The following is a 6,373-nucleotide window of genomic DNA, read 5'->3' as shown; positions in this document are numbered from 1 at the left end:
CAAGTAAAGGAAAACATACACTCCAAAAATGAATTGTTTATTCTCAGAGACTCCATAGCACTCTATTCACACTTTCTTGGTAGCCTACATTAGAATATAAATTCTGCTCCATAGCAAAGACATAAAAAACAGTGGTGTGAACACAAGTTTACATCTCTCCTATGTAAGAGCCTGGACAAAACCAACCTGGGGTGAGAAAGGTCAGTGAGCAAGACTCTAGGTGGTTCTGCCATCCTGAGCACAGGGCCGTGTTCTCTGGGGTCCAGGATGGCTCATCAGCCAGTGAAGGGGAGGACGGTAGAAGTCATACCCCTTTCTTAAGAAGGTGAATGTATCATTTCCATTCAAGTCCCATTGACCACAGCTTAGCCACATTATCCTAGAAGAGAAGTAAAGTTGGGAAGCAGTTAGGGTCTCTGCCACACGCTCTTAGCAGAGATATACACACTCACTCCTAAAGCTCAGGTTTTAAAGTTCTAGAGAGCAGAGAGTGCCTGCTTATTAAGATGTTTTAAGTTGTAAGGGACACGAGGCCATCTGTGAAGATGGTGTCAGGGTAAGGAATAGTCTGCAGCCACATGGAGCTGAGTGTGGGTCCCCACACTAGTGCTACCAGCCATGTGACCTTATGTGACTTACTTCAACTCCCTGCTGTTTGGTTCCTGTAAAAGGGGCAATGTTGGCACTTGCCTCCCATGCTTATTGTGAAGATGAGATGCCTGTGTGTAGGGAACCACTCCTTGTGGTTTAGGGAGTTGTAGCCCCGGCCTGAGCATGACTTGCTGCTGGCATCCTGGCTGTGCTTGTCTTTAAGTCTCAACATAAGGCTGCATGGGAGACATAACCGAAAACCAGTCAGAGGGTTTCCATGGGAATTGGATTTTAAAAATGCTTATTATGCTTTAGAACTTGCTTTGCTTTTTTTAATCTTTAATGTAACATAAGCAATCTCTAGCAAGGAATGTATGAAACCTTACACCTAATGCCAGTGTGGCGTCAAGATGTTTAATAGACTCTGACACAGACTGGTCACTGTGCCCCCTGTACTGGTACATGCAATCTGTTATTGTCAACTGTAATCCAAATGCCTAAAAGCTATTGATGATTTATGAATTTTGACCTTGCTTCCCATGCTTATGGTGAAGATGAGATGCCTGTGATGCTTGGCACCATGAATATTAGTTATTGATGTAATTAATAACAATAGCACCAGCACCAGCAACATTAACAGCAGCAAGATTGAGAGGAAGGGCTGACACCAGAATAGTTATGGAGGCACCATTTGTATTTTTTTCTCCTTCCTCAGGGACCCCATGTCTTAGTGCTCAGGTACCTCCATTTTCTTTGTCAAAACAAAAACTTAGTTTCAATTTTTATCCATGCCAAGATGTTAATGAATGAAAAAAAATAATCAAGTTTTACCAATCTTCAAGAGAGACCCAAGATGGCGGAGGAGTTAGTGGAAGCTACACTAACCTCCTCCTAGGACTAAGTTGGAATTGCAACCAAATCATCCTGAATAACCAACTGAACACCAGCTGGAGAGAAGCCTTATAACCACAGACAGACAAAAGAAGCCACATCACCAAATGTGACTGGTAGAGAGTGTGGAGGAGGCACACTGGGTTCCCACGGCTGGCAGCTGAAGTCCTGGAGAGAGATTTCAGCAACTGGGGGATTCCCCCTGAGAAGTGTGGGGTCTAAACCCCAAGCTGGGCTTCCCAGCCTACAGCACCAGAACTAGGAAAGGAACCAAAAAAACACGACTGTGAAAAGCAGCGGGGTTTCTGTCCACCAGGGAGAGAAGGTTGAAGACGCAGAGGGCCTCTTAAAGGGCCAACACACAAAATTCCATTTGCAGCCACTTAACCTGGGATCCAGCAAAGGGAGGGCAAAATGGACTAGAGACACATCAGGAGAATCTAAGGCTGGTGGCTCTTGGGAGAGAACTGAAGGAACATCTGCAGGATCCATGTACTGAGTCATTCCCCATACTGCAGGAGCCATCTGTCTCAAGCAGAGCACTCCTCTCCAAATGGCATCAGCCTGATGGGAAGCAATAGCCCCATCCATGGGAATTACTCTGCTCCACCCTGTGGTTTTAAGCCCTGCTGTTGAGGACTACAGCTGGAAGATTTTCATTCTTTAATCCTAACAGAAAGCCTGCAGACAGAGGCGGATCTCTGGGACATCTGAGAGTTTACTGACACTCCCCCAGGCCCAGTGCCAGTCAAAGCTGGTCTTAGTGTGCAGCCTGGTTCTTTCTGCATACACCCAGGCCCAGAAGAGGGAATCAAAAGCTGTGGATCGCTGATAGCTCCAAACAGGTTACCCAGGCCCAGTCACAGGCAGGGTTTGACAAAGGCTGCACAAGAGTCTTTGCAGATCTACCTAATACTTAGAAATAAATATAAAGAGGAGCTAAAATGGGAAGACAAACAGGCCCCAAATGAAAGAACAAGAGAATTCTTGAGAAGAAGAACCAGATGAAATGGAGGCAAGTAATTTACCTGATAGTTATAGTAATGATTATAAAGATACTTAACAGCATGAAAAAAGACGTAGCATAAAAAAGGACCTGTCAGAAATAAAGAATGCAATACCTGAAATAAATAATACACTGGAAGGGATACACAGTAGGTTAGATGAAGCAGAGGATCAAATCAGTGAATTGGAAGGCAAGGTAGAGAAAAAACACCCAAGCAGAGCAGCAAATAGGAAAATAGAATTTTTAAAAATGAGGAGAGCTTAAGAAACCTTTGGGACATCATGAAGCATAACAACATCCACATCATGGGGATACCAGAAGAAGAGAGTGAGCGAGGGATTGAGAACCTATTTGAAGAAATAATGACTGAAAACCTCCCTAATTTGGTGAAGGAAAAAGCCACACAAGTCCAGGAAGCTCAGAGAAGTTGGACCCAAAGAGGCCTACCCAGAGATGCATCATAATTAAAATGACAAGGCTTAAAGACAAGGAGAGACTGCTAAAAGCTGCAAAAGAAAAGCAGGTTGTTACATATAAGGGAGCAACAATTAGACTGTCATCTGATTTATCAACAGAAACATTTCAGGCCAGAAGGGAGTGGTGTAAAATATTCAAGATGCTGAAAAGCAAGGACCTACAACCAAGGCTACTTTACCCAGCAATGCTATCATTTAAAATTGAAGGAAAAATAAGGAGCTTCCCAGACAAGAAACAAGCTAAGGGAGTTTTTTAACACCAAATCAGCACTGCAACAAATGTTAAAGGGCTTGCTTAAAGAAGAAGAAAAAGTGAAAGGTGAAAAAAAAAAAAAAAAACACAGAGGAAAATAGTGTAACAATAAAATGGTACTAAATATGTATCTATCAATAATCACCTCAAATGTAAATAGCTTAAGTGCTCCAAACAAAAGGCATAGGATAGCTGAATGGACAAGAAAACAAGACCCATATATATGCTGCCTCCAAGAGACCCACCTCAGATCAAAAGATACACATAGACTAAAAGTAAAGGGCTGGAAAAGGATATTTCATGCAAATGGAAAGGGACAAAAAGCTGGGGTAGCAATACTTAAATCAGACAAAATGAACTTTATATCCAAGACAATAGTAAGAGACACAGAAGAACACTACATAATGATAAAGGGAACACTCCAACAAGAGGATATAATCCTAGTAAACATTTACCAGTCCCTGAGATCAGATTATTAAACCAAATAAACCAAGCTCTCAAGATGAAATGGATCATTAAAAATGTAAAGAAATATTTTTTTAAAATGTATTCCATCTGGTCCTTTCCTCAAACCTTCATAATTTAGGAGTTTTCTGTCCCTTCCATGCTGTCTTGTTACTTTTATTTCCTCTTGGCATCTCAAATAGGTCCACCTTTTTCCATGTCCATTGTCACTACACAAGTTCTAGCCAGTATCCTTTTTCAGGTGATGTGGTTATATAACATCTGTCCCCTGGATTAAAGAGGGTAAAATGGTCTCATGGATTCTGTGGGTCAGGAATTGAGACGAGGCATGACATATCTGCCCCATAGTGACTGTGGTCTTGGTTGTGTCTGGTGGTCTATGATGTTCTTGTTTGGAGCCTGAGTTTTTCACATGGGCTCCTCCCAGAAATCTCTCCATGCAGACTGGTGTGAGCTTCACAGGGTGGAGACTGCTTCCCAGGGTGAGCATATGGGATTACGGGGAAGGGGTATGTGTGCGTGAAGGCAGAAGCTGGTCCCTTTTCTTACCCAGCTGAGAATCAATAACTTTCACTTCCCCACATCCCATTTGTCAAGGCTGGCCAACAATCTTAAACCCAGATGGCTGTGTTTAAGGTTTAAGGGGAAGGAAATAGACTCCACCTCTTCACAGAAAGTGACCAGTTTTAGAACAGCATGTGGGACCGGAAATACTGTGTAACCACTTTCCAAACCTAGACTTGACCACTCTCTTGCCTAAATTACTATAAAGGCCTCTAACTGGTCTTACTACTTCCACTTTTGAACTTCCCTTCATATCATTCTCATGTAGCAGCCTGAGAAAACCTATGACAGATTAGATCATGTCCCTCTCTGGCTCATAATCTTTCACTTGGGATAACCCATGTGTAGGCTGCCTACAAATTCACACAGCCCAGCTTACCTCCTATGCATCAGTGTAGAGAGTCCCTCTCTCTAGGTCACACTTCATGTCACAGACCTTCTTTCAGTTCCTCAAACAGAGGAAATTTTCTTCTACCTCTGTCTTTTTGGAAATTTCTCGTCTTGCCTTATCATGTGGTTTACTCTTATTTGTACTGGTCCCTGAATGTCACCTCCCCAGAGAAGCCTTCCCTGACTCCAGTCTAAAGATAGGCCCTTCTCTCATAGCACTTCGTAATATTCCTTCATGTAACTATATTTATGATTGCTTGAATAATGTTTGTCTTTCCTACAATACTGTAAAACCCACTGTAAGATCAGTGTTTATGTCTGTTTGTGCTTGGCATAGTGTAGACCCTCTGTAAATCTGTTGAATGAATAGTATAGGCTAGGAGCACTGCACAAAGAATATCTATACCCTCAAGAATCTGGTCTAGGTTTGGACACTGAGCAGGCAGCAGGTGTGGTAGGACAGAGGAAGGCAGGAAAGGGCTGGCAGGACAAGCAGGCAGGCAGGCTGACCAGCCAGCCAGTCAACAATAACAAGCTAACCAAGCAGTCAACCACTTACACATCTAACCACCTGCCAAACAAGTTAACCTGAGTGCCTCCACTGTCAACTCAGGCTCAGATGGCCTAACCCGCCTGATGCAGCCATGATGACACTCCCGAGAGAAGCACTGGCATCTTTTTCCTTTGGTCCTCGAGGTTTGAAGATGGCTGCGTAGTCAACACCAAAATTTGTGCTAAAAACACCACCAAGATATCTGTAAATGAGCACTTTGCTAATATGCTGAAGAACAAACAGCTGATGCCAGTGAGTATTTGGGTTTTCATGCAGCAACAACAGCAGCTATCCAGTGCCAGAAACAGAATACTGGCCCAGCGTATGGAGGATAGAACCTCTGTCTAGGCAGCATTAAAACTTAAGCAGACTTTATATGTGAGTCTGGACAGTGGCTGTGGAAGGGTATGTCCAAGCTGTGGCTGGGCACATGCAGGGTGGTGCCTTACAACTAAGAGTTTAAAGCAGCACTTTGGCAAGAGTAGCATCCACGGTTAGGCTGGTCTATAGCGGCCCTGGCCAGCGGAGCGACCAGAGGATGAAACCTACCCATGATCCAGAGAGGCTTGCCCAGAGGAGGACTACATTGGTATGTGCTACAAGAACCCTATTTAGGGGCAGGATGTCACTCTGAGGTCAAAGCCTCCTCCTAGGCAGACAAGCCATAGCTCCCCCATTGGGTTTAAAGAGGAGGTTGTGTTTGAAGTCCTGGGGGAGAGACTCAAGAGCGTGGAGCTGTGGGTCATGGCAGAATTGGTGGTAGAGGTCGGGGTATGACAGATTGAGGAAGAGAAGGCTTTGGAGGCCAAGGCTGAGGCTGTGGACAAGGGAGCGGTACCCTTGCTTGCCCTCTGCTAACCAAGGGGCAGTTGGACAGCCAACTGGATGCATACATGTCGAAAACAAAAGGACACTTGGACACTGAGTTGGTTACCTACATGTCACAGACAGATCCCGAAACCAATGATTGAAGCCTGCCTGCCCTCCTGTGAGAGACTCTTGTTAAAGTTATCATGTCTGTAAAACCTCGAGATAACAGATGAGAAGAAGCCTACCTGATTGATGTTTCTCAACCCCTCCTCCCACTGCTCTTCTCTCTGTCTCTCTCTTTTTCTCACTCTCTCTCTCCTTTCCCCTCTCTAAATATTATCACAGTAAGCTATAGACTTACTTGCCACCAGTTT

General features: G+C 44.0%; 1 pseudogene; it reads left to right on the top strand.

Moving 5' to 3' along the window:
* Window positions 1–5,340: 5,340 nt before the first annotated feature.
* Window positions 5,341–6,160, top strand: LOC150019520 (chromatin target of PRMT1 protein-like; annotated as a pseudogene).
* The last annotated feature ends 213 nt before the right edge of the window (window positions 6,161–6,373 follow it).

This window comes from Furipterus horrens, unplaced genomic scaffold (assembly GCF_987537825.1).
Source record: "Furipterus horrens unplaced genomic scaffold, mFurHor1.1.pri manual_scaffold_2, whole genome shotgun sequence".
NCBI classification, from domain to species: domain Eukaryota; kingdom Metazoa; phylum Chordata; class Mammalia; order Chiroptera; family Furipteridae; genus Furipterus; species Furipterus horrens.
Note: the sequence above shows the minus strand (reverse complement) of the source record. Positions and strands in the feature narration are given on the sequence as shown.